Source organism: Globicephala melas, chromosome 11, assembly GCF_963455315.2.
Source record: "Globicephala melas chromosome 11, mGloMel1.2, whole genome shotgun sequence".
NCBI classification, from domain to species: Eukaryota; Metazoa; Chordata; class Mammalia; order Artiodactyla; family Delphinidae; genus Globicephala; species Globicephala melas.
This window is the reverse complement of record NC_083324.2, coordinates 43,271,308-43,299,203: the sequence shown is the minus strand read 5'-3', so window position 1 is coordinate 43,299,203 and position 27,896 is coordinate 43,271,308. Positions and strand designations below refer to the sequence as shown.

At 42.2% G+C, this 27,896-nt stretch overlaps 1 protein-coding gene across 2 annotated transcripts in view; it reads right to left on the bottom strand.

The window, feature by feature from the left end:
- MOBP (myelin associated oligodendrocyte basic protein) overlaps positions 1-11,511 on the bottom strand; it is a 42,391-nt gene extending 30,880 nt beyond the window's left edge. Inside the window, exons 1-2 of one of the 2 annotated variants that reach the window (XM_060307262.1) lie at positions 11,356-11,511; positions 8,562-8,639 (exon numbers count right to left, since the gene is read on the bottom strand). The gene's annotated coding sequence lies outside the window, so the exon portion shown is untranslated. The remainder of the gene's footprint in view (positions 1-8,561; positions 8,640-11,355) is intronic. The other variant, XM_060307263.1, reaches the window with a different exon arrangement.
- Between the last annotated feature and the right edge of the window lie 16,385 nt (positions 11,512-27,896).

The window sequence follows — 27,896 nt, the reverse complement described above, 5'->3', positions numbered from 1 at the left end:
AGTGATTGTTATACGTATATATTCTTTTTCATATTCTTTTCCATTATGGTTTATCACAGGATATTGAATATAGTTCCCTGTGCTATACAATAGGACCTTGTTGTTTATCTATCCTGTATACCATAGTTTGCATCTGCTAATCCCAAACTCCCAATCCTTCCCTCCCTCACTGCCGCCCCCTTGGCAACCACAAATCTGTTCTCTATGTCTGTGAGTCTGTTTCCATTTCGTAGATAAGTTCATTTGTGTCATATTTTAGATTCCACATGTAAGTGATATCATATGGTATTTGTCTTTCTCTTTCTCACTTACTTCACTTAGTATAATAATCTCTAGGTCCACCCATGTTGCTGCAAATGGCATTATTTCATTCTTTTTATGGCTGAGTAATATTCCATTGTATATAGGTACCACATCTTCTTTATCCATTCATCTGTCAATGGGCATTTAGGTTGTTTCCATGTCTTGGTTATTGTAAATAGTGCTGCTTATGAACATAGGAGTGCATGTATCTTTTTGAATTATAGTTTTGTCTGGGTATGTGCCCAGGAGTGGGATTGCTGGATCATTTGGTAATTCTATTTTTAGTTTTTTGAGGAACCTACATACTGTTTTCCACAGTGGCTGCACCAATTTACATTCCCACCAACAGTGCAAGAGGGTTCCATGTTCTCCACACCCTCTCCAGCATTTATTATTTGTAGACTTCTTAATAATGGCCATTCTGATTGGTTGTGAGCCCACTATAACTTTTTAATTCATGCAAATTAATTAGCAAGCTTAAATCAATTACATATTCTAGAGATGGCACTAGCATCTCTACGTACCTACCAATGTCATGGGTATCATTAAACACACTCTCACTATTCCCTAAGGAGACTGCAGGTGGAAATGAGAACCGTGAACATAAAACGGATTTTCTTCCTTCCATGCAGACTTCCTTCCTTTCTACCATCTTTTTTAAAAGGCAGTTGGGGTGTGGGGTAATTATTTAATAGAAGCAGCATGTGGCCCTTAGTCCCAGGTGGTCCTCTGGAAAGAAAGACAGTGCAAGTTGTAAGTTGCCGTGCTACATCTCCATGGGGTCACGGGAAGTCAGACATGGAAATGGGTACAGGCTCTACCAAGTGAAGGGTGGATGCAGGTCAGTATTTGGAAGACAGTACATTTCTCCAATTCTTGTCAATCAGATCCCTCAGAACCATGAGCAAAGGCTGCCCTTGTCTTGTGATTAGAGAACTCAACATGGGAAGGACAGGAGGCAACTGACTACCTAGGGCCTGAACCCTCTGTGAGAACAATATTCTGGCTTCAGAGATCAAAACTCCAAAGGAGTACAGTGATCAGTCCCAAGATCTCTTAATACGTTACATGGATTAAGGAAGGGGTGGTTTAATATATACTTGGGAAAAATTTTTTAAGTTAATAAAGCAAGAAATTTCAGATTTATTAAAATTCAGCTCAGTTGTACCAAAAAAAAAAATCACATAACTTTTTCATTGCTCTATAATTGTATAATTGATACAATACTGCAAGAAAGGAGAAGGGACAGGGCAGGAGAACCTCTGAATTCATACTGCCTCGATTGTTTCTGGCATAAACTGTTTCTTGCTAATAAGTAGTCAGTTAAAGTTCAGCTCCTTATCAGGACTATTCCTTACCTCCCTCTATGCCTTCTCAAGGTGGAAAAGAGTATGGGGAAGCCAAGAGTCCTCGTGGCAATGAGGGAAGGAGTGGCTGGTCTTTGTGGTGTCCTTCTCTGCCGGACTCTGCCATAGGTACCTTGTCTGGTCTCACCGGCCCCTTGGCATGAATGACACATGTTACTGCTGACCACTTGACCCACCAAAGCCACCAGTCATCAGGGCCCCTACCCAGCAGCCTCCTATTCTGGTCCAGGTGTCCTCTCAGCTCCTCAAAATTGCTAAAGGTCAGAGTAGAGAGTGAGCAGGAAAGGAAGCCCAGCAATGAACAGGACATGCAGATAGATTGAACGTAGGCAGGAAGGAAGGACAAACAGGATTTCTCCAAGAGAAATTAAGGTAGATGATGAATCATTTTGGTAAGATGGGAACAGGTTTAGGAATGGGGTAAGGGAAGAGTCAAATATTTAGTCTGAGGCGTGTTCAGTTTGAGAAACTTATGAAGCCTCCAAGCAGCTGTGAAAGGAAGTAATTGGCCACATGGGTCAGGAGATTTCGAGAGAGAGAGAGGATGAGAAATAAATTTAAGTGTATTTGACATACAGATGAGATTTACAGCCAAGGGAACACAGGAGAACAGCCAGGGAGAAAGAGTGTATAAGAAATGGAAAAGAATAACTAGAAAAAAATTTATTCTCAGTAGCAACAAAAATCTTTAGATACCTAGAAATAAAGCAGCAATTAATATGTGTAAATTCTTGTGGGGAAAAAATTCGGTTCCCATTCTTGATAAATACCCTTAACATAGTGGTAAGGGAAAGGGATGTCCTTAACATTATAAGGAGCTAGCTACCAAAATATCCACAATCACAGCTTACTGCTGGTGAAATCTTAGAAACATTTTCATCCAAATCAGACACCCCAAGAAGGATGCTGTCATTACTATTCAACACGGCACCCGAAATCCTAACCGGTACAAAATACAAAATAAAACAAAACAAAAAACCGTGAGACTCCACAAGCTGCTAGAACTTAAAGAAAGTCCAGTGAGATTTCTGGACCCAAGATCAATGCGCCAAAATCAAAATCATTTCTGTAGGTCAAGAGGATCCAATTTGAAAATGTAAAAGTAAAAGAAGCCATTCACACTGACTACAAAACCATAGGACACCTACAGGTAGAAGTATATCTGATAAAGGAATCGCAAGACTTTCATGAAGAAATTTGCAAATCCTTTTGAAGGCTGCAAAAGAAATAGCCAATATCCTAAGTATGCTATCTCTTAATCTATAAATTTAATGCAATTCCAATAAATATATCAGATTTTCATGTAATTAACAAGGTGATTTCATGGTTCTTATGGAAGTATAAAGGACCAAGACGAGCCAAGACAGTTTTGAATAAGAATAGGGTTTTGCCCTACCAAGTATCAACGCTCATCATAAACTATACTAATTAAGACAGTAGAGAATAGACCAATAAATCAATGGAACAGAATAGAGAGCCCAGAAACAGACCCACATATGTATGGAAGCATGGTTCATAACAGAGGGGGCATTTTTTTTGTAAATGGAAAATGGTTTAACTACTCAAAAGGGAGACAAAATGAAGTAGACAAAAGACCCCAACAAGAAAAATGATAGCAAACATGTCATGAGATGGAAGCCAAACACTATTCAAGGGCTTTATGTATTTAACTCACTGAATTCTCACGACCTCACAATAGCCCCGCTTTGCAAATGAGTAAGCTGAGATACAGAGGAGTCAGATAACCCACCCAAGGACACAGAGCTAGAACATGGGAGCCCCAGGATTCCAACCAAGGTAGGCTAGTCTGTATTCCTAATCCTGACAGTATGCAGCTTCTAACTCAGCACACGTGAAGAGGAGGGAAGCAAAGATTATGATTTTATAGAATAAAAGATACCACTGTGGTTACAAGTTAAAAGACCTGTGCCAGTATAGAAGAAAATGTATGAATACATAAAAGTATAAAGTTTTAATAATCAGAATGTTTAAGAAAAAACAAGCTACAAATATTTTTAAATGGGCAAATAATAGAAAGAGACGAATCTTTAAAAGCTAGTAATCGTATACAAATACGTTTAATTCTGTAGGGCTCAAGGAAAGAGACAAGAGCAGCAAGGGAATGTCAATTCACGCCCCTTCTGACTGGCCTGAAAAGGGGGTGAGGGGATAACGTTGCTGAAGGAGGGGGAAAGGCAGCCGATCAGAGCACAGGGAGGGGCACAGGGGCTGGTGCTTTCAGTGCTCAAGGCACTGTCCCAGGCTGCCACGGGGCACGCTTGCTGCAGGTGAGGAATGCACTTGGGTGCTTTGTTGAGGAGCTGTTTCTGGAATAAAAAACTGAGGCTTCAAAAGTTCCACTGCAGGCCCAGGCTTCTTTCACGTAGCCCTACCACATCCTACCAAAGGCTGCACAGCCCCAAATCCTCTGCTGTGAAAACCACTATCACTGAGGAGCAAATTCATTCCACATTCACCACCTCCCTTAGAGATCTTGAATAGCTTCTTAAACCTTGCTAATTCTCTCTCAGGTCGGGGCTAATGCTTTCCCCTGAGAGTAGATTTACACAGTAAAAGACAATGGCTTCCGTGTTGATTGGTCCACAGGATGTCTCTAAGGGTGGCTTTATCCATTTGTACTCATTTATTCATTTGTCTCCTTGGCAACCAAATTGTTTACGACTAATTGAATGTTGCACAGTAGATTCTTGTTGAGAAACCAGTTCCCCCCGGTAATGGAAAGCTTCATACAGATATTTATTTTGAATCAGAGTGCTTTTCCACAGAGAGCATCATCTTGCCAAGCTCCAGCACTGATTTGGGGAGCTGCTGAAGCTATGAAAACATAATAGCATAAGAGGATACTGTTGTCTTGAAGTTGGCAACTCATTTGGCAAGACAAAACAAAGCCCTCATTGCTTTGCTTTGTTTCCAGGTGATAAAGACAAATTAAAGTGGTCCAAGGACCACACTGCGCACAGATAACTATCTCACAGACCCATGCAAAAGCCCTTTCTGATTGAACAAACTCTGCCTAACCCTCGGCTATTGTAGGGAAGGAAACAAGTGTGACCCAAGGTTGGTATCCTTAGCACAAAGATAATATATTTAGAAAATGTTTTAGGAGTGAAAACCTTGCTTATTATAGCAGAGCTCGATAAACATGTAAGGAGTACAGTAATTTTCTGAATGTAATTTTAATAACACAATGTTCTTCATTTTCTTACATCTAAAATTTCAAAATACATGGTTTTAGCTTATCAAGAGAACTTACACTAGGATTGTAGGTGAATGAATAATCCCATACTTTTCTACAGACAGGGGACAAGAGAGTCCAGAAGGAACCAAAAACATGAGTCTGTCTCCTCATCTATCCATATTCCCTACGCAAAACCACGGAGACTCTTCCCAGTTACAGAGCAAAGTCCTTGCTTCTTTAATAATATGGCACATAAGACTCCCCATGATTTGGTCCCTGTCCACCTTTCCCCTTTGTCTCCCACCTCCCCCCGCCCCCCGCAACTGCTTTAGGACAGAAGCATCATCCCATGATCAAAAGATATGCCCCTGAACATACTGTTTCCTTTTCCTGGAATGCCTTTTCCCCATCATGGTTGTGTAGTAAACTCCTATTCATTCTGAACAACCCAGCTAAGGTCTCACCTCGTCAAAGGATCCACCCCTCCTCTGGGCTATAATTTGTACATACTTCTGTTGGTGAACACATCCCACTATGTTATAATAATTGGCTGTAGGTCTGTGACCTGAGTTTGAACTCTCTGAGGGAAGGATTTCTGTCTGAATCCTCAGGGTTCTGCTGCTTCTTCTACTAGATGAATGAGTATTAAGCGTGATTGATTTGAAAGTGTCTTTAAAATTCCCAGGGGCTTCTGTCCCCTGGGATATCATGTAGGACTCCAGATGCTTTTGTCAGATTCCCAGCAGGGCTATGCTAAGAATTAAGGTTTTAACATAAAATGATCTCTCCACAGAGACCATCTTATTATTTTGTTATTTTTTCAAGGTGCGAAAAATTAAGTTACTTGTCTTTCTTAATCCAGTGTTTGTGATGTAAGAAATAAGGAAATTATGTTTCTCTTTCTCTGTGAAAATGATGGGATTCTGGAATGCCCACATATGTAGGTTACACAAATCCTCTCTCCTATAATTTCTTCCTGAATGATGGAGAAGGAAATCAATCTTCCAGATTTGCATTGTCTTATAGAAAAACCTAAATGTTAATTTGGCCTACAGTCATAGGGGCGGGTGCTAAAGAAGAGAACCTAAATTACCCGATGGACTGATGCATTGCTCCACTGACAGCTATTGTGAGAGCTTCTAATCTGCCTCGGGTTCTGCCTTTGTGTTCTCCAAGAGCGTCAGTCTCAGGGAGACAAAGGGACCAGGCTAGAGATGAGCTGAAATAAGCACTGATTGTCAACCACACCTTTTCCCAAATTTTGTGTCCAAGGCCACCGAGTCAGCCAATAGCAGTGATACCGGTAGACTTCCTCAGTTTGATGAAATGCCACTTATCTTTGTTCCATTTTGCAATTTGTATTTACCATATTTTACTGAAATCATTCACCTCCTCAAAGAAGCAAGAGTCGTCAAAGGTGACTCCAAGGTATATAGTTTGAGCAACTACGTCGGTGGTGGAAGCATCCATTGGAGGAGAAGCTTTGAAGGAAGAGGCTAAATCATGAGTTCAGTTTTAGATGCATTCGAGTTGAGGTGTTTGAGGGCCGTCTAGATAGAGACATCAAGTGGAGGGTTCAGAGAAGTGTGGGCAGGAGATAGAATTCGAAAGTTGTTGGAGTATAGGTGGCAATTGAAGCCGTGGGGATGGAAGGGATTGCCCAGATGGCAGAACGTGGAATGAGAAGAGGATATGACTATGTCCTGGGGCACTCCCACATTTGCAGTTTAGGTGGAGGAACAGTGATTCGCAAAGGAAAAAGAGAAGAATCAGAGAGGAAGGAGGGAAACTGGAGCATGTGGTATCATAGAAGCCAGAGGAAGGATTATTTCAACATAGGGAGTGGTCAAAGTTGTAGAATGATTCTGAGAGGTGGTGTGATATGAAGACTATAAAAAGTACATTAGCTTAAGTGATGTGGAAATATTTGGTGAATTTAACAAGAATTGACTCCATGGAGTGGTTGAAACAAGTTAGATTAGAGGGTTTGTGGAGGGAAAAGGGGCTGAGGAATTGGAAAGAGAAACTATAGGCAACTTAGGCCAGAAATTTGAGAGTAAAGGGGAGGAGATTGGTGGAAGATAGAGAAGCCTGTGGTTTCCAGGGGACTTTTTTTGGGGGGGGGGGGTGGAGGTGGGGAATGGTGATTTGTTCATTTGTTGATTTATTTTTTGTTGTAATGAGACAGATGAGAGCGTGCATAAATGCTGATGGAAAAGGGTCTAATAGAGAGGGAGAGATTGAAATAAAATAAGAAAGAGGTAAAGTAATTAATGTTCTTGAGTGAAACCCAAGGAGATAGAGTTCGGAGCACATGTAGAAGGGTTGGCTTTTGTTGGAAGAGGGAAAACACTGGCTGTATGAAGTTCCCAACTAATAGCTTCCATTTTTCCAGTGAAACAGAGGCAAGGTTATCAGCTGAGAGAGAGTTAGAGATTTAAGAAGAATAGAATGGGCTTAAAATAGATTTTGCATAAATTTTTAGACCAAGCTACTGGGTATTTTTGATGGCCTAGTTGAGGTCACTGATCGTTAATTTGCAGTGGTACCAATCTGCTTCATTGTGTTTTTCTCCAGATGTTCTTAGCAGCCTGGGTGGAGACATGGAAAAGACATATAGGTTCATCTAGGATTGGAGTTTGCCAGAGAATTTGCAGGAGAAAAATTGAAGTGATAAACCCTAGCATCTATTCATAATAGGAAGAAAATAAAAGGTAGAAATGAGTGATTGATGAATGGATGGGTGAATGAATTGTTGAATGGATGGGTGAGTGGATTCATAAATGGATGGGGAGGTGAAGGGGCAAGTCAATCAGAAGCACCTAGTGAAAGAATAGTCGTAGTGGGGCACTTAACAAATAAAGTTGAAAAAAGGAAGGTTGTGAATGAGATGCTAGATGTTTGCACTGTTTGATTCAGAGACTGAGTAGTTTCGAGTATTGCTAAGTTCCACAGCACGACGGTGGATGGATGAGACAGAGTGGATAATTCACTGGAGTAGCGATAGTTTAGTCACATGGACCCTAAAGTCCTCTACGTCGATGGATGGAGCTGAAGTGGAGAGGGAGTGGGGGAGTACGGAGTCTGGTTATGAAATTATCAGTGAAAGAGGAGGAGTGACTGGGAAGTCAGATGCAGACTGACACAGGGAATGGAGCACAAGCTTCAAATTATGGAGGAATAACTAGAGAGTGGAGGAGCAGTGGCCTGAATGTGGCAATGGGGAGAACATTGCCCCACTCTCAGATCTGGAGCTACTTGGAGTGTAAAACGGCCTTCACTTGAGAGGCTGACAGATGAAGCCTTGTTCTCAGAAGACTGGCTGGATTCAGTTAAGATAATGAGATGGAAGGAATCTCCTGAGCAGAGTTTGAGGCTACAGGGGATGAAGTCTCCTTTTCCATTTGACTACACACTGTGGTACATGGGTTCGTCAAAGGTGGACAAATGGTGGCTTAGGTCATAGTCCCTCCGATTGATGCAAGGAAGTGTTTTTCTCATATTTCTATACCCCAAACCTAGAATACTGAAAGACACCTGGAATAGTTTTTTAAAGCGTGTAACTCTTATTGAAAGTTTGATTGCTCCGTCTTTTGCTGATTCTACATTCTACTTTGACATTCTGAATACTAGTAATCATTATACCGGAATTTAGATGCCGATCCAAAAGAGTAAAATAGATTCATTTGTACCTGTATTTTCATCCATACACATCTGGTGAATAGATCTCTGTTATGAGCTTTTCTTGGTATCATTGGCTTCTTTTTTCCCTAAAATTGAAGCAGTAGAATGCGTTCTGGTTAATATAGTGTTTTGATTACTGAGGTTGTAGTTAAATCAAGTGTCTTAATCACCAAGCTTCACAATCACAGCCCTAGGAAGGATCATGATGTAGTTTTTGCACTATAAACTCAACGAAGGATCCGCTTTGACAAGGCATCAAATTGAGAACTTCTAGAAAATATCAATATTGGTTTCTCATGCACTACGGAGGTTTATGTGACTATTCATACCATCTGTCCCTTCTTTCTTAATACATCTCAGATCTTGGAAGTGTTGTTTAAACAAAGGAGTCTTATATGCCTAGGAGAAAGAGCAAAGATGAAGTAAGTCTGCCCTAACAAGGCCTAAAACCAAGCCTGGACAGGATCAAGGTGATCCTCCAGTAATTTAGCATAATCCAGAACCTCTACAATCTACTACCTACCGTGTTCAGCATGCAATAAAATTACAAGATAGGAAGATAAAGGAAAATGTTCATCATGGGAACACATAAAAGTCAAAATACTTCCTCAACCTCCAGAGTGGCTTCGATGGCCCAGATGAAACAATCATAATAAGTAATGCTACATTTCCCGAAAACTGAGTTCCTCAACATTAAATTGCACCACGTGCAGAACCCCAAACTTCTAATCGAACTCCATGTTTAGGAAAGAAAATAGTTATCTACCTCATCCAGGGAACAGTTCTGTTAAAACCATAATACATTCACTTGACCACAGAGGTCGTATATCAAGTTTAATCAATTGCCCCACGTTCAGATTTATGATGACTTCAAAGTTTTCTCTGAGAAAAAAAAAATGGATGCTTTATATTTGCTTATCTAAGGAATGCAGTTTAGTAATACTCCCCAAACAAAGGAAGTCTGCTAGGAAATCAAAGTCTCCACTTCTGGAATGATAGCTGCCAGATACCTCCAAACAGAAGTTTTCCCACTTACAAACAAACAAAATGAAAGTTCTTTCTCTACCAGATACCCTGTCAACATGCTAAACATCAGTGAACCCAAAGTTGCTAATCAGGACAGCTCTTTACTGAACTCTGTTTTTAGCAGATGCTTTTACTTAGAAAAGAATGATCACATTGACGAAATGAATACTCATAGAGCAGTAGACATGAATCCAACACACATAAAGAATCTTGATAAATACTTCACTACATGCCTATCAAGTTCATGTACATATCCTTGTAAGTACCATTTATAATTCAAAGACAACACATACACTTTTGGTGAATACTTGAGAATCACATGTAAAAGCTCTGGATTTTTAATTTTTTTGTATTTTCTTGTAAGATTTTAGGTACTCATTTAAAATCCTAGTTACCATTAGATGAATAAGACCTCAAATTAAAAATCTGTACAATTTAAGCTTGTACAATTCAAGCTTGTACAATTCAAGCTTGTACAATTCAAATTTGTAAAATTTAAGCTTGTACAATTCAAGCTTGTACAATTCAAGAATGAATCTGGCTATGTATGATCTAAAATGCAAGCCTATTCCTTCCAAAACTGCACACTCCTGACCTAATCATGAGAAGACATCAGACCAAACCCAAACTGAGGGCATTTAACAAAATGACGGGCCTATACTCTTCAAAACGGTCAAGATCATGAAGGAGAATGACTGTCTCAGGACTCTTCCAGATTAAGGGACATTAAAAAGACGTGACAACTAAAGGTGATGGGTGATCCCGGATCAACTCCTGGGACAATTGATGAAATCTAGATGTCTGTAGATTAGACGACACCATTTTCTCAATGTTAATTTTCTTATTTGGATCATGTCTGTAATATAGTCTCAAAAGTCTCAGAAAAAAAATATATAAATGTGTATACAGAGAGAGAGTGATAAAGCAAATATGGTAAAATGTCAACATTTGGCTGATGGGGGTACATCTGAAATTTTTGTACTGTTGGTAATTTTTTTGTAAATCCGAAAAAATTTTTAAATCCACCCACCAAGGCATTCTCCTGTTTTTCTAGATGAACGTAAAGTGGCATAGCTGCGCATCTGACGGCGGTCTGTTCTCTCTCATGTTTTATTCACAAAGCATTCAAAATACTTTCCCCCATTTTCCTCCTAGTATTCTGGCCAGGTTCATTACTTTATTCCCCTGACACATAATCTTTTCATTCCTTTTTCTGTCAACCACAACATTGAAAAACTCTGTGATTTTCAGGAAATTCTGTACAAGACAAAGCATTAGCATCCTTCCATTGAAGGCTGCGAGTCTACAGGGAGCGAAATTCTAGCAAGATTTAGGCTTTGTTGTTCCACTAGTACTCCCCACACATAAACCCGGCTGTATGAGGAAAGAAACTCTTCCTACATAAGAAGAAAAACTCTTTTTCAAATTATGACAAGCAATAAAAGAAGAAATAGGGGGAAAGAAGAAAAAGCCAGTAAATGCTATTGATCTAGCTCCAGTAACATGAGACTTTAAACCCAGGAGAACTTGGATTAAGGTTCGGAGACTCTCCTGAGTCTCAGACAATCCCGAACACTAGCCAGAACCTTCCAGGAAGGCCCCCTGCCCGCAGTGGAATAACCTTGGTGTCCTTTGTGCTTATCTCCTCCCAATCTTGACTGTTGTTACCTCGTTTCCCCTGGGATATAAAGAAACAGCCCATACAAAAATGTGCACTTGCCACCTGAAGACGAAGCAGAACATGAAGGGAGATGAAAACCAGTGGCATCACCTTACCTTCAAGTAGCAGTTGTGTGAAACAGGTTCCACGTCTGCACCAGGTCCCTGGGGGGGTTGAGGCTACCTCAATGCATGCAGAATATATAGGGACAGATTATATATCCGGGGTTTTCATTACACAAGGTGTTTTTGATGAGTTCTCAGCCAAGATCCACTTGAAAACAAAAGCTGCACAAAGACTACAAAAAGGCCACACAAGGTTTAAACAAAAGGCTAAAGAAAGACCAAACAAAAGCCAAAGAAAGTTTAAACAAAGAATGAAACAAAGACAAAACAAAGGCCAAACAAAGACAAAAACAAAGACCAAAACAAAGAGCAAAAGAAAATCTAAACAAAAGCTAAGCTAAGCTACAACTGTATCACACACACACACACCATATCTACACACGCACACACACCATATCTACACACTATCCCCACACACACTCGCATATTCTGGTCTTCCACCTCCCACAGCCCACATAATTAACACCCCATGTCAAGCCCCTCACTAAAGCTCAGTCCACACCAACTCACCCCAGCAAACCACACACCCTTCCACCAATGAACCACCCCACCACAGCAACCATCTCACCCCACCATACTATATGCCACGCCACACACCACATGCCGAACCCACAAGCCATGAACAGAGTTGGAGTCACACTGACAGATCTTTATTTTTAGGCTTCTATTTCCATACTCTATGCAGATTAAATACCCATCTACACTCTCCTCGCTAACACACCTACATACACATGCCCCCAAGACTAACATTCACACACGCCTACCCTCATATACACATACCCTCATAGCAAGACTACCCCAGTCTAGTCACAATTGAGATTGGATTTGGAAGATTCTGTGACAATTACCCTTTGCATTCAAATATATGAAAACTTTAAAAAAATCACCACTTTTGGTACATGATTTCTGTAAATGATGAATCTCATTCAATTAACATGATAATATTGGCTTCAGTCTTAGACATTTGCATTTTCTTATCATTGTCCTAAAATTTGGGGATCACATTATTGAGTCCTATAGCTCTGTGACTCTGTTAAATTTCATGGGTCCTATAACCCTGTGCTTCTGTAAAACTTCATTTTGTATATGCAGGACTACACGCTAATGATTTGAAAGATGGAAGGACACTTCTGAAACTAATCCAACCAACAGCAGCCTTGCCTCTTGAATTCCCAGAACGCCTTGCTTGACGGTGAGGTAAAAATGCCAACATTGCCATCAAGTTTCCTTTTAGACTCTCGTCTCATTGTATGCAAAAACGAATCACCTAGGGAACCCTGAAAAGGCATCCAATGAGACTACAAACAGCCAGTAGAAATCTCATTGTACGCTAACATCTTTCTCTGAGTAGCAAGTTAACGCGTTATAAACGTGTGCTGGCTGATTCACTCCTACGATGAAGCCAGGACTTTGCTTGTGCTGCCGTGGATGTGCTTGAGGGCTACGTGGAGTGAGGTGGTTCAGAGCATGGGCTCTGGTGGTCCTGAACACTGGATGGTCACAGGACTATGACTCCAAGTACAAGCCCGAGGCTTGTTGATGAGTGGTGGAATGGGCAGCCATGCTGGCCTTCACATGGGCAGACCTCAAAATCCAAGTAGCTGGAGGATTTTCCCCTGGGTCATTCAGTTTCTTCAAGAAAGAGCAATCCATTTTCCAGGCTGGCAGGGTAGGGAAGGTGGAGGAGTTTGAATATCTTACTACTGATATTCTGTGATCAGGGTGGGCAAGGGACCCACGTGAGTATGTGGATGTTTCCTTTTCTAAGCCCTGCCCATCACACTGCTCTCCACAGTTTCTGAGTCTAGAAGTTTCTCCATAATAAACTTCCAGGAGCTAGGGCAAGCTGAGCAGTGAAGTTGGAAATTTGTTCAGAATGTGCACCTTCCCCACACCTAATCCTGCTTTCCACTATACCTGGTCCCCCAAGCCTGTAGACGCTTGGTCTTTTGACACATCCTTTTGACATGCTTTTCTCGGGCATGGCCCCTGCCAGCTCTTAAAATGGAACTTCCTCCAGTCGGCCAAGCCATTTACTGCCCTCCACTCATTTCTACCCCCCAACTTGTGTTATAATCACTCATGTTTTGGTGTCTCCTTTCCTTTGATGGGTTAAAACCTTTTTGAAAATTCTCTACTGCCCCTGTGGGAGTAAAAATTGTTTTTAATTCTTTACCTTTAAAAATATTTTACTACTAAAAAAAAAAAAATATTTTACTACTATAATTTTAGTAATTTGGGGGGAGATAAAAGTAGATAAAATAAGCACGTGTAGTTAACCTGCCACTTTGAACCAAAAAAAAAAAAAAAGAAGTAATCGCTTTTTATTGAAATATAATTTGCATACCATAATATTCACAATTTTACAGTGTAAAATTTAGGGACTTTTAATAAATTCACAGGGTTATGGAGGCATCGCCACTATCTAATTCCGTAACATTTTCATCACTCTAAAAATAAATCCATACTGTAGCAGTGAAACATAATACTAGTTTATATCAGCACATAGAGAGTCAAGCATAAAAGGGGTTAGAGGGTGTGGCGAGCATCGTGTTAGGGGGAATCACTGAAAGTTAGTACAAAGTGAGTGAATCATCCACAGAAAAACGTTACCTTAGGAAAGACACTGGTGAGAGAAGGACATCTCCATATTCTTCCTAGAAAGTTAAATGTGCATGAACTCATATCCACAATCAGACAATTGTTGTTTACCTAACAAAATTATGTACCAAAATATGTGTTGTAAATGTTGTTTTTTATTAAAATTTAAAAGGCCAAGAGATGTTCAGATTAATGACAACAATCCTATTTTTCCTGTAGAAATATGAAAAAAAATGACCTTTATAAATAGCTATAAGACCATTTAATTATTGCAAGGTAAATAATAATGAATTGATCAAATCTGAGAGAAACCAAAACGTCTCTTCATTTTTGCCCTTCAATCCTCACTTTGAGAGCAAATCTGTCTCCTCTAAGACTTTGACCTGGATCTCACAGATTCTGAGCTATACAGTCCCCAGCTTTCAATGGTAATCAGAGGAATAGACACCCTCTGAGCTGCCAGCCATTCAGACAAAGCCTCTGTGTGTTCCCAAGCTCCACAACCCCACCGAATCTCTCTCTCTCTCTCTCCCCCCTCCCCCTCCCTCTCCCTCCCTCCCTTTCTCTCTCTCTCTTTCTACTGTGCTTGGGCTCAGTTACAATTGTGTTCTGGCCAGTGGTGACCTGTGTAAATGTACATTATGTTCCATACTTAAGGGACTGGGTTTTATCCAACTTGCTGTGTTAAAACTCAACTCTATACAAGACATGCTTCTGCTGTTCAACTTTCTGGACCTAACCCAGCGATTTTATCCCTTGTAATATTACCATTAGAAAAGGAAAGGGTGGACACAGGGTAGCAATATGCAAGGATTCTAGCAAAAGGAGAGATTCAGAATAAGAATATATTGTTGTGATGTGTTAAAGAAAACCAAAGCCGAATAGTAATTAAAGTGTTAAAAACAGATTTTATTCAGGAGCTATTATAATAGGAAAAAAGAGATCTCACTATAAAACTGGGCTCAATTCCAAATACAGTATGGACACGTGGGGATTAAGAGCCAAGGAGCACGTTGGAGGAGGAGGAGCTGGTGGATGGAAAATTACTAAGAGGAAATATCAGTGGTAAGGAGGGGATTTCTAGCTAAACTGACTTGATAGGATTCTTGCTGAAATCAGGCCAGGGTGACCAGACATCATCTGGTGGATGGTGAGGGATGAGGAATTGGACCAGATATTGAGAATGATCTGATATTGAGGGTGGGGGATTCTTGCTAAGATGACTTTGCAAGATTCTTGTTAAAACTAAGTGACACAAAGACAGACATTGAGGTCCCAAGGTCAAGGCCTAGTTGGGAAGAGGGTTCAGAGTTGGCCTGACTAAAGTTGGTCCAGGAGGGTCTTTGTCAGATGTCAGCATGTTGTAGTGGCGGAACCTTTTGATTCTAAATCCTGATGTCAGTTATCCAGAGACAAGAGTGAAGTGAAGGACTCAACTATTATATTAATTATTAATAATAGTAATTATTATTAATGGAAATAATCTTTGAAAAAAGAGAACTATCTTTGTTTTAGTCCTATGCTTACCAAGCTGCCAAGCACCTATCATTATGTTGTCAAAATAACTCACAAGCCAAAGTGGCACTTTTTTTTTTTTTTTTTTTGCAGTACGCGGGCCTCTCACTGTTGTGGCCTCTCCCATTGCGGAGCACAGGCTCCGGACGCGCAGGCTGAGCGGCCATGGCTCAGGGGCCCAGCCGCTCCGCAGCATGTGGGATCTTCCCGTACCAGGGCACGAACCCGTGTCCCCCAAATCGGCAGGCAGACTCTCAACCACTGCGCCACCAGGGAAGCCCCAAGGTGGCACATTTTAGAGTGTTATATTCTGCTCCCCTTCATCATGAAAGTGCCTTGAGAAAAGCACAGATCCTGGGTGATCTGTCACCATTTGAGTTAATAGATTGGAATTCATTATCAGGCTCAGTTTAAAAAAAAAGTAATAATAATGCCCATCACACTGCCTGACACACAGTAAGATCTCTATAATAGAAGCTACCTTCTCTAATGTGTTGCCCCTTCACAAACTAAAAATCTGATTCCTGATCCTGTTAATCTGAAATCCATAATAAAGTGTAGAGAGCACACATGTGACTAAACTGAAAACAGCCTGTATTTAATATAACCTTCATTGAAGTTTTTACCCAAAGTTCCCATTGACTCTCTTCCTTTTATGTCAAGTTCAGCTTCTCGGCTGGTGTGGTCTGGTGTGAGAAAGATCTGCATCCTGTCCTAGGGTGAGACGGGACCAGTGCCAGTCTCGCTCTCCAGGGAGAAGACCGTCTCACTGTGGTAATCCTCCGTCCCACCGTCCTCGTCTGCTCCCTCTCAGGTTCCCCCTCCTCTCAGCAGTGCCTGCCTCATCAATTCCACTGGGCAGAATTCTCAAAGAGGGCTAAGAGTATGACAAGACTTCTGCAAGATTTCTTTTTAATTAAAAGGGTCCCCGCTGATTGAAATTGTTCTCAAAGTTCAGTGCCTGGTGAGGCCAGTTACCAGTGGGTTTACATTTCCAGTAAATTTGGCTGAGTGTGCCCTGAATCCCAGAGAGGGGATTAAATGGACCATTATTGGGAATTCCCTGGCGGTCCAGTGGTTGGGACTCCAGGCTTCCACTGCACGGGGCACGGGTTCGATCCCTGGTGGGGGAACTAGGATCCCGCAAGCCCACGGCACCACCAAAAGAAAAAAAAAATTAAATGGACAGTTACTTTTAAAGTGCTATGTGAGGGGAAAACGTTCAGTCATTCTTCACAGATCGTGTGCAGTAGTTATTTCACCATAACTTTGAGGGAGGTAAGAGCTGGGAGCCTGACATACCACACCTTGAACTCATTCAGCACCTGAGAGAATTTCACACAGTACTTGAAGTAAAGAGAAGAGCAACATCTCTCCACTTCATAAAAAGAAATCGCAGAATGAAATTCTGTCCTTGGTCAAACCCATATATTGCACATTTGTCACAAGCAGCTGTTGTTTGTAAAGAAGAGCCTCATTCACTCCAAGTAAAATAATGGTGGGGACTTAACTCCTCTGGTTTTGTCTGAGTCCTGTCATTGGGTGGCATTTTCTTCTCTCACACAGTGCTGTCCATATCTTCACAGTGACAAGGGCAAATGGAGTGAGTGTCTGGGTTTAGAGTTGTATTAGAAAGTACAATAAGTTTGTTTGGAAAGTAAAGTAAAGATTTATTTGCACACGAGTGCATTCGTGGCCATGTCCTGTTCACCCCTCCGCGGTGTGCCCTCTATTCAGGGTTTGCTCCTCCCAAGCCGACAAGCTGTGATGGGCCACTGCAGGATCCCAGGTAACACGTCACAGAGCACTTCTATGTATAAAACCCATGGTTCTCAAACACTGCAGGAATCCCTGGTGTGCACAGCAGGCTCACAGTATGCCATGGAGCATTTAAAATGTCAAGAAAAACTCAACAGACCTCTGTCCGACACCCCATGGACCAGCAGCTTGAGATAGTTCATCATTTTAACAGTACATTACACTGTGGTGTTTTTTGTTTCTGGCCACGCTGCGCGGCTTTCGGGATCTTAGTTCCCCAACCTGGGATCAAACCTGCGACCCCTGCAGTGGAAGTGTGGAGTCCTAACCACTGGACTGCCAGGGAATTCCCTGTACTGTGTTTTTTTAGATGATGTCTTATTCTTTATAAAGGTCGGTTTTTAGATATTTGCTTGATAAAAAGCAAGTACTGCAGGACAGTCTTGTGGAACAGGAAATGAGAATGGCATTGTCACAATTTGATTCCTGCACAAAGCCTGTTAGTAGGTAACTGTGGTTATCTAAGAATAAAATAAAAATATTACTGTTCTTTTCAATTTATGTGTATTTTTCAAATTGCTGCTTAGTTGTTAGAACATAAATTCTTATGAAGTTATTTGGGCCTAACTGTTTCATAAAAAGAACTGTTAGGGATTTCTTTTGGCCTATGGGTGCTGTGAAAAAATTACAGAAACCCTAAAAGCTCCTTGAACCGAGATGCTCAAGAATTTCTGATATAAAACACAAAAATGAGAGAGGTGTGCCACACAACGTTGTCTTTACTTTTACTAGAAAAATGTGTATTATCTGTGGAACCCCTGAAGCGACTCTGAAGAGCCCTAGGTTTCCTCCTAGAGCAGCAGTATGAAAAACACAGAGAACAGCACAAAAAACTAACAGACAGGAATTGTTCTAAACCCTTGATCCAGACACATCAGTCCCACCTGGGTGTGACAGCTGGCGGGCAGGGCAGAGCATCTGAAATGTCCTGGGCTACCTGGGAGGAACCCTGTACCACAAACCACTAATTGCCCCCCAAGACCTCCTCCACCTTTCCTTCTTTGTCACAGAACCCTTCTAATATCGGAGCAGCCATGTGCTCAGCTGTTACACATCCCAGCCTTGCCACCCGTGGTGGTCCCCTGTTGTGGAAGCAGATACCTTGGTGGGCTTCGGGGGGCTCTTTACGGGGACTTGCTCAGCTGGCAGGCGCCCTTGCCCCTTCCCTTTTCCCCCTCCTCCTGCCTGTAACTTGAGGTATTTCAAATGGAGCCACAGTGGCCATTTTACAACCATGGGAATAAAAACCAAGGCAGCAGAGCGCAAAGAGGAGGACCTTGGGGACTTCCCTGGCGGTCCAGTGGTTAGGACTCCGCCCTCTCACTGCTGAGGGCCCGGTTCAGTCCCCGGTCAGGGAACTAAGATCCCACAAGCCGCTCAGTTCAACAACACAGCAACAAAACAACAGCAACAACAAAAAAAAACACCCCCAAAAACAACAAAGGAGGACCCTGGAACACTGAAAGCAGCCAGACAGAGCTTCCAAACAATCTCCAGGTTGCCTAGCTCTGGAAGTCACTTTAAAAGAGTGAAAAATATGTCCCCATCTTAATTAAGGCACAGTTATTTGAGACCTCTGTAACTAGCAGCTAAACAATTTCTAGGTGATGGAAGCTGGTCTCCACGGGGAATGGAAGAGAGGCAACATGGTTGGAACTGACTCCTATGTGTAATAAATATTCATGTCGTAAAACTTAAACAGTGAGAGGGGCATGGACATATATACACTACCAAATGTAAAATAGCTAGCTAGTGGGAAGCAGCCACATAGCACAGGGAGATCAGCTCAGTGCTTTGTGTCCACCTAGAGGGGTGGGATAGGGAGGGTGGGAGGGAGACGCAAGAGGGAGGGGTTATGGGGATATATGTATACATATAGCTGAATCACTTTGTTATACAGCAGAAACTAACACAACATTGTAAAGCAATTATACTCCAATAAAGATGTTCAAAAAAAACCCAAGTTTTTTCGTGTTATATAACTTTAATACATCAATTTTTAAATTAAATGTATCTCACCTGAAACTCTGTGATCTACTTCAGCAGACAGAGTCGATGATGAAAACACTAGCAATCACAAAAATGTCAAATATATTTCTGAAGTGATTTTCATATATACTATGTTAGCATGTTATATATATATATATATTAGTATAGATTCTAAATATATAAAATATAATAGTGATCTATTCTGTATACATAGTATTTCTTTTCTTATCATGTGATTAGGAGTTTATTAGTTTCTAATCCTAATGTAACAAAGTGCCTCAAACTTAGTGGTTTAAAGCAACACAAATCTATTATCTTACAGTTCTGGAAGGCATTCCAGAGTTCTCCATTCCTTTGGAGACCCTAGGGAAGAAAATGTTCCCTTACCTTTCCCAGCTTGCGTTCCTTGAGGAGCCTGCCTACATTACTTGTGTAAGGATAAATACAAATTAAAAACAAGGGGCTTCCCTGGTGGCGCAGTGGTTGAGAGTCCGCCTGCCGATGCAGGAGACACGGGTTCGTGCCCCGGTCCGGGAAGATCCCACATGCCGCGGAGCGCCTGGGCCCGTGAGCCATGGCCGCTGAGCCTGCGCGTCCGGAGCCTGTGCTCCTCAACGGGAGAGACCACAACGGTGAGAGGCCCGCGTAGTGGAAGCGTGGAGTGTTAACCACTGGACTGCCAGGGAAGTCCCAGATTTTTTAAGAGACTTAATTCTACTGGTTGAAAATAAAGGACTCTTCTCACCCCTTCTTCTTAGAGAATTTACTTTAGAAAATGTGTAAATATACGTTCTTTCTCTGTCTCTTCAAAATGTATATAAATCCTTTTAAAAGCTCACTAAGCCTCTTGCCAGCTTTCCAGCTCAGGAGTGTCTTCCTCGGGGACCTGGGAGCTGACTCTTGAAATATCATCACCAAGGAAGATGGCGCCCCAACCTCCTCTCATAAAGATACAGGAAGTTTTATTTTTCCTTTGGATAAAGCCAATTAGCTGATACGGATGGTCACTCCAATTACCAGCTGAATATAGGATGAACTGTGTGTGACAAAGTCCACAAACCAAATGCGCCTGTGATATCTTTGAAAGTTCTGGGACAGTGTCACTTTCTTTCTTCTGAAATATTTCACCCCGGAAAAGAATCAAATGTCCTTTTTATCAAATGTCTGTCTTAAGAGGTGCTGGCAAGCCCTGTTACTTGAGGACCAGTTATCATTTATCTTGGGAACATGGCTAAAATAGGTTGTATCTGCCTGGCTATATACACGGGATGTGGCCAGGCCGAGCCGGAAGAAACAGCAGAAAGTCATCACTGCCAGGAGGATGGTGATAAAATGTATGGAATAAGGAGTACTTATTATTACTGGCTTGGGAATGGGATTTTTCTAGATTGCAGCCTGGCAGAAATGGTGAGGTGTTAGCCAAAGCACCTTCCTCACTCCACCAAGGCTCACAAGCAGCTGTAGCCGGATGACATGCCTGACAGGTGAGCAAACATCCCCATGGGCCTGGGCAGGAGTAGTTTGTGTCTCCTTTCCCTGTGTCCCTTCTGGTTTATCACGTGTGTGAAATTTTTATTTTGTAACAAAATATTATTTTTAATCCCTACATTGGAATAAGCCAGGACGAGTTTGGTAGGCCTCCACCGTGTACATCCAATTCTGCCATGATCTCTCCTGCTGGCGTGTGAGACACGCGTGCAGCGAAAGGAACTCTCGCTTAGACGTGCTTAAGTTTGAAAGATGATCCCAGTAACTATCTCTCTTTTCTCTACTCTTTCTAGAAACAGCAGCTTAACTAACACCTCCCTTTCAAGAACAGCATCAGGACACTTGCTGAAAGTATAGTGAGCTGGGACTCGAGGACCTGGGGACAGTCAATACCTACTTATCTCAGATGGTGAGAGAAGTACTCCAAGCTGCTGCCTCTGTGGGAGACTTGAGTACCAGCCAGATGCACAGTGACAAAGAGCAGTCTGATGGCTTTTGCTACAGTGGTTTTTAGATTTCTCTGTATGATATAAATATGCAACTATTTAACTATTTGGCAATGGTTTTTGCATTTTGCAGTAAAGTTTTTGATGACAAAGAGCTCAAATAAATGAAAGCCAAGGTTTAATAGAAAACTAAGCATTGAATCTCAGTTTCTCCAGAAAGGTGGTGATGAATCTGTAACTTGCACAAAATGTATATAAGAATTTACATACCACTGTAGGCTCTGTGGTGATGTCGTTGATTTCCCACACCCCCCAAAAATGAGAGAAATCCGCTGACAAAGCATCAGTGTCCACTTCAAAAGTAAGTATTTTAAGAAGACTGCGTCCTAGAATGGCAGTTAAACAGGCGCAGCTACAGGACGTGCATTTACAGAGCATTCTGTGAAGATCAAATGACTGCCCTTTTCAGTTTGCTCATTTTTCATTTGAAATTTGCTGCTAATCATCAGATTTTAGAAAAGTTTGAGCCTTTGAAAAACTACTTTATAAATCAAACTGTGTCCCTGCTCACTTTCGTAAATGAATTACTTTAAATTTTGGTTGCGTTCTGTTCAAAATGAATTAGAACTCCTTAAGTAAAATAGTCAAAGAATGGAGTACTGAAAACTTGTCTTTGAAGTTTCAGCAAATCACAGTTATCGTTAAACCCGAGAAACTTGTTATTCCCCTGCGCCATCACCCTTCCGCTGAGATACTCGTTTTCTGCGCTGCCTCTCAGTTCCCAGTGGCTGCAGCCCCGGTTGCCTGCTCAGTGAGGTGCCCAGCTCCGTCTCCCTTCCCCGCTCCCCTACTTGTGGGGGCCCCCTGCCATCACCTCCCCAATAACTTACTTGTACTAGACTCCTTGTCCCTGGGTCTGCTCCTGGTGGGACCCAATCTAAGGCTAGACCACAGGACAGTCTTCCTGTGAGCCTTGCCCTTTATTTGTTCATATAATTGGGGGCCTCATCGAACTTGGGGTCTGTATCTACTTTGTATGGGAAGTCAGATTTCCCCATCCGGAACCCTAACCTAGCCCCAGGTCATCCTGAAGTCTGGCATGATTTAGGCAAGTGTTTGCTGCCAAATCAGATGCCTTGTTCCTATTAGCAGCTTCTGCTTTAGCAAGTCCGTTAACAGGTGCTGAAACTCAGGACATCTCCCTATGAAAGTATTACCCAGCCACTCAGTTTTAGTTTATTAGCGTCAAAAAATACTCTTTTTTAAAATAATATGAACAGATTATACATACAGTATATACTAAATTGTATAGTATATATGTAAATATATAGCATATGTATGTAAATATGTAATGTTCGTTTTGATTATTAAAGGAAAATAACTTTATGCTTGACCATTTGGAGATTACAAATAAGTGCATATCCAATTCCAGTGATACAAGTAAAGCAGTTAAGTCCTCACATGTGAGGCTATAGACTTGGTCTCCTGGAACCAGTGATTGGAAGAACTGAACACTGAAAGGCCCGGCATCCAGGCTTGCAAATAAGGAACTTGTTGCATCTCTCTGCATCTGCAGTGTCTTTGTTAATCATACAAAGTGTGATTTTGCATTCTAATTACAAGTGCCATCAGCCTTTGTACAGATTTGAGCCCAGCAAGTCGCAATCATAATCATTTTATGACATGGGATTCTAATCTCTTCACAAATTATTACCATTTTGAATATTATTTAATTGCAGTGGTTGATTTTAAAAAGCACCCAAAAGGCCGAAAACCAAGATCCCACAAATACTTCGGTTGAAAACAGAATATTTCAGGAAACCCACTGTGCAGGCTGTATTTTATGGTCAGTATTTTTATTTAAATATTTGATATTGGTTAATTCTATTTTTTTCCTTAGGAAATTTTAGTGAATGACAGTGTTCAACATAACTTGGTAGTTTGTCTTTATTATGAAGAATTTTAAATGTACACAAGATTAGGAGGGGAATTTTCGTATTTTTTTACCTAGTTTCAGTAACTATCAACATTTGCCTTTCTTGTTTCATTTATACCTAATCCTCACACACCCTCTCCCCTCCCACATACACTTTTTTTTTTTGCTGGGGGTGGATCAGAAGTTTTAAAATCAAACCTCAGCCATCATATTTCACCCACAAATCTGTACTATGTACTGTATGTATCTCTAACAAATTATGACTTTTTAAATGCTATTATCACACCTAACAATTTAATAGTAATTCCATAGCTAACATGATAATTCATTAGTGATTATTGTTGATATTCAGTAATCCAAATTGGCATTGTAGGAAAGAACTCAGCTGGTAGTTTATTTGTTATTTCAAAAATACAAATTGTCACAGGATTTTGCTTCTGTTTCAAATTCACCCGCTAATCTTTTCTGCAAATTCAGTGAATTTGGGGGAAAAAAAACATTGAATTTCTCCTCTATTTAGTATTGTTTAAGATGAAGTTACATAAAAAGAAAGTTTCTCCTATCCCTGATTTTAAATAAGATGTTTAAGCTATGTTTTGTAAATTCTCAAACAATGTTAGGATTCTACACAGAGTTTCCAGAATACGTTCGTGCTGTGTTTATTGCGGTGGAGCATAAGAGGACCCCAGGGGTATTTGAGCTTTCAGGAATAAAATGATGCATTTGCATGCAGTGTCAATTTTACTCAGATGTATTATGGAGTAAATTTTCTTATTTTTATAAAGAAACAAGAGCTTTTAAAGAAATACTATTCTTCTTTATTTGGGCTACTTTCCCAGACCCTGTTAGATTTGAGTGCAAGCTCCTCTTTTCCTCCCCGGCTAAAGGGGAGGGGCTGCTTTGCTGGAGAACCTTGTAAAGCATACTGAGTTACGGGATAAAGAAAATGCAACCCATCCTATTGAGGGATATCTTTATTAGCCAAAGCATTTCAACATGCTTTCAGATGAAAAACCTGCCTTTGATTATACAATCCAGATTCCAGCCTGCAAAACTCAGAGCAAAATCCTAACTAGCGCATTTAGTCATGCCAGACCAAAAGGTCTTTATTATGTTAACAAAAATAATTACAAAATCGAACAGTCCAGAAATTAGCAGACTATCTAAAATATATCCACCCTCATTTAATAAGCATAAAAAATACTGTTATGGTGGTTTTTTGGTGCAATGAGTCCCAGCTTTCAAATGTTTCAGAACTTATCATTTCTGCTTGCTGTTCACAATACCTGATTGGTATGAATTTGCAATTATCCACAAGATAAAGGCAAAGGAAAACACAAGGGAGGATCAAACAGTGATCTAAACTTCTAAACAGTGGAGTAAGAGGCTTAGGCCATTATTCTTCATAAGTACTTAGAAAAAAATTGTTTACTTTCAGTTGTATCACTTAATTATACCAGTAACTTACATTTGTCTTTTTTCTTTTTTTTAACTCCAAGGTCAAGTCCTCTTTAATACCACTCCCAACCCCAGAGCCCTCAAGTCCTTCTCAGTAGTAACTGCTACGTGGAGGATCTCCAGTCCTTTCATTACACATTCAGATTTGTATGTTTATTCCTTAATACATGTGAGGTACTGCCTCTTAGTAGGGGTCAACATGAATATATTTGTGCACTTTTGGCTTTTTCAGCAGTGTTTTTAGGATCTATTCAGATGTACAGGTATGTGAATTCCTTTTAACTGCTGGATGTCCTGTGTCATCACATGTAGATATCATCTGTGATTCTGCCTTTCCCCTATGGATGGACATGAAGGTTTTCCCCCAAGTTCCTCTATTATAAATGCTGCTGCAATAATGCTGGTACCCAGTGCCAGGCCAGGCTGGAGGGGTATATGGCAGCAGTTGGCTACAGTGGAGAGAAGCAGTTTATCAAGGACTTCTAGAATTTCTTTCTCATGATGATAATTAGTGGAAAGGCTTTAAGTGAGGTGACTTTTTATAGTCTACACCACGCACTCCTGTTGCCGGTGGGAGTAGACTGCTGCCCTCCCCTCCACCTCTGCTGTTACGTGCCTTCTACTTCCTGGTAGATACGGAAAAGTGGGATCACATTTCAGTTTCCATGAGTGTTGCCAAATGTTTGTTCCAAACTTGATGGTTTTTTCATCAGCCTTTAAGACAACTTTACTTAGGATTTTCTTCATTTGCTCTCCCCTGACCTCCTCAGACTCCGACGAAGTTTCTCTCCCTCTACCTGGCCCTGGGATGGGGCTGCCCACCAATTTCTGAGCTCACCTCTCTCAGATCTCATCAAGTTCTGTGGCTCCACATTTATGTTGATGAATCCAGCCCATTTCTGATGCCCTGTCCACACGCTGGCCCTCTCCCTGTGAATCTTGGGTGAGCCCAGAGTATCTCTGTTTACAAATGAAGCATCTCTCAAATTGAACTGTACACACCCCTTTCTCTCCAGCATACCCCCGACTTCCTTTACCCCTGTCTCCCCATCTCAGCTAAGGGCAGGGGATAAGCCAGCTACTAAACTCAGCCATCTTCACCCTTGGCTGGATGTCCTCCCAGCCCCACCCCCATCAGAATGATTGGTCTGTGACATATATTCATACTTCTTGTTTATAGCTTTAAAAAAAAAAAAAAAGTCGGCCACTCTCCACCGTAAGGACCATCCCTAGCCCAGGTCGTGCTCCCCTCTACCTAGATCACCCACACAATCTCCTGGCCAGCTTCCCGTCACATACTTGCCTGAGAACTTTGTCCATTGCCCTCAGTGTTCCCAGAACTTCCTTCTACATCACACATCTGATGGCACCCCTCAGCCCTCTTCTTTCCGGACATGGAGGCCTCAGGATCTAGCCTCTACTTTCCTACCCATTCGTGTCTCTCTTCACCTGCTCCTCTGCTTCTAAGGTCCAGCCGCACACTAGTGACCAGAAAGGTTTCCAAAGTCACGACCTTCTCCAGGCACCCCTCCAGGATATCACGCCGTCCTTATCCTTAGCTTACTACACGACACCCTGAAGACCGTCTTCACTTGTCAGCTTCCAGCCCCCTCAACACTGCCTCTTCTAAGGAGCCCGCCCAGCATCAGCACCCACCCCGCCAGAAAAAGAGGTTAAGATCCAGGGTCGTTGAGAGTCACTGGGGGCCGGAAGCAGGCCTTGGGGTTTGGTTGGGGCCGTTGTGGATTGGCTAGAGCTGTTGTTGATTGGCTGTGGCCGTTGTTGATTGGCTAGAGCCATGGGGGGGTGGGGGGAATTGGTGCAGCCCTTGTTGATTGGCTGGGGCCCTTGTTGATTGGCTGGGGCAGTTGGGGATTGGCTGAGGCCCTTGGAGTTGCAGATAGTTGCAGAGAGAGGTCCCGCCTATGCCCAGGGTAGAGAGCTGAGGCAAACGGAACCAGGAAGCCAAGGAGTAGGCGCCCTGTTAGACCAGGACCTGGAGTGAGGGAGTATGACAGGGAGTCCGCCTGCCCGCCAGCCGCAGAAAGACCGAGACCAGGAGATAAGCAAGAGCCAGGGCGCTCCTGAGCATCCTCCAGGCCGGCTGCGGGCAGCGGCAGCCAGCGAGGGGCAGGTTTGGTGGACGGAGGAGGCCGAGGCCCCTGGACTGTTCCTGGGAGAGTCAGGCCCTCAGGGAGTTCAGCTGGCTCCCGGGTTCGGGGCCGCACCTGCTGAGAGCCCAGAAGCCCCAGCGGCCTCAGCCCTGCGCCCGCGGGAGCAGCGAGGGATCCTGGACTGGACCCAGTTCCCCGTCTTACTGTGGCTCTTTCAGACCTGTTTGAGTCCAGGCTCCAGTTTTAGAGGCTGTGGAGGACTGGGAGAGGGAGCTTCCCTGACTTCAGGCTCCCCTAGCTCTTCCTCCAAACCCTCACTCCAGCGGAGCTGGGCTCCAGGTGCCTTGGCCAGTACTCTTTCCTTCTGAAGTCAGGGTCGAGATCACCTGCCCCACTCAATCTCAGGAACCTCCTATTTATTTTTATTTTATAATTAGTTGTCTTTTGTGTCTTCTCATTCCTCCATGGGGTAGACTTCGGCCCCTGTGTTTGCTCATGCCTTCCTATATCCACGATCTTGGGGAACCCTCACCTCCTGAGGCTGGGCTTGGACAGGTGACTTGTTTTGGCCAAGAAGAAGATATCAAAGGTGAGGCAAGAGGAAACTTGAAAATCTCTTGTTACTCCTGGAATCTGCCTCCATGTGCGCAAACCCTGACTCTTCTGCTAGATGACATGGCCCAGGACCCCCAAAGACCCAGCTGAGAGAGAGGCCATCTTGAATCATCCAGCCCACTGGCCACCTGACCCCGGACATGTGAGTAAATCCATGGCAGCTTGGCTGAGCTAGCACAGGTGAAAAGAATCGCCCAGTGGACTCGAGCTAAATAAGTGCTGTTGATTTGAGAGAGATTGTTATATAGCAACAGATGACTTATATGCTACTCAAATCCCTTTGTTCTCTCCACCCCCCCACTCCCATCTCTTATCCTGATTCTGTCACTCTAGACAACAAGCCTGGAGGGAACCCCAGTAGCGTTTCTAAAGAAATGTTTCCCCAAAAGCTTTTACATAGGCCCCCCTGCATCTGAATCACCTGGAGAATCTTTTGGAAATGGTGAGTCCTGGTAATTGCTGGGAATCTTTGGGAGTGCAGGATGAGAATCTACGACTTAATAAGTCCCTCTGTCCCACTGGACACACTTTAACAGTTCTCCTTCCTCATCC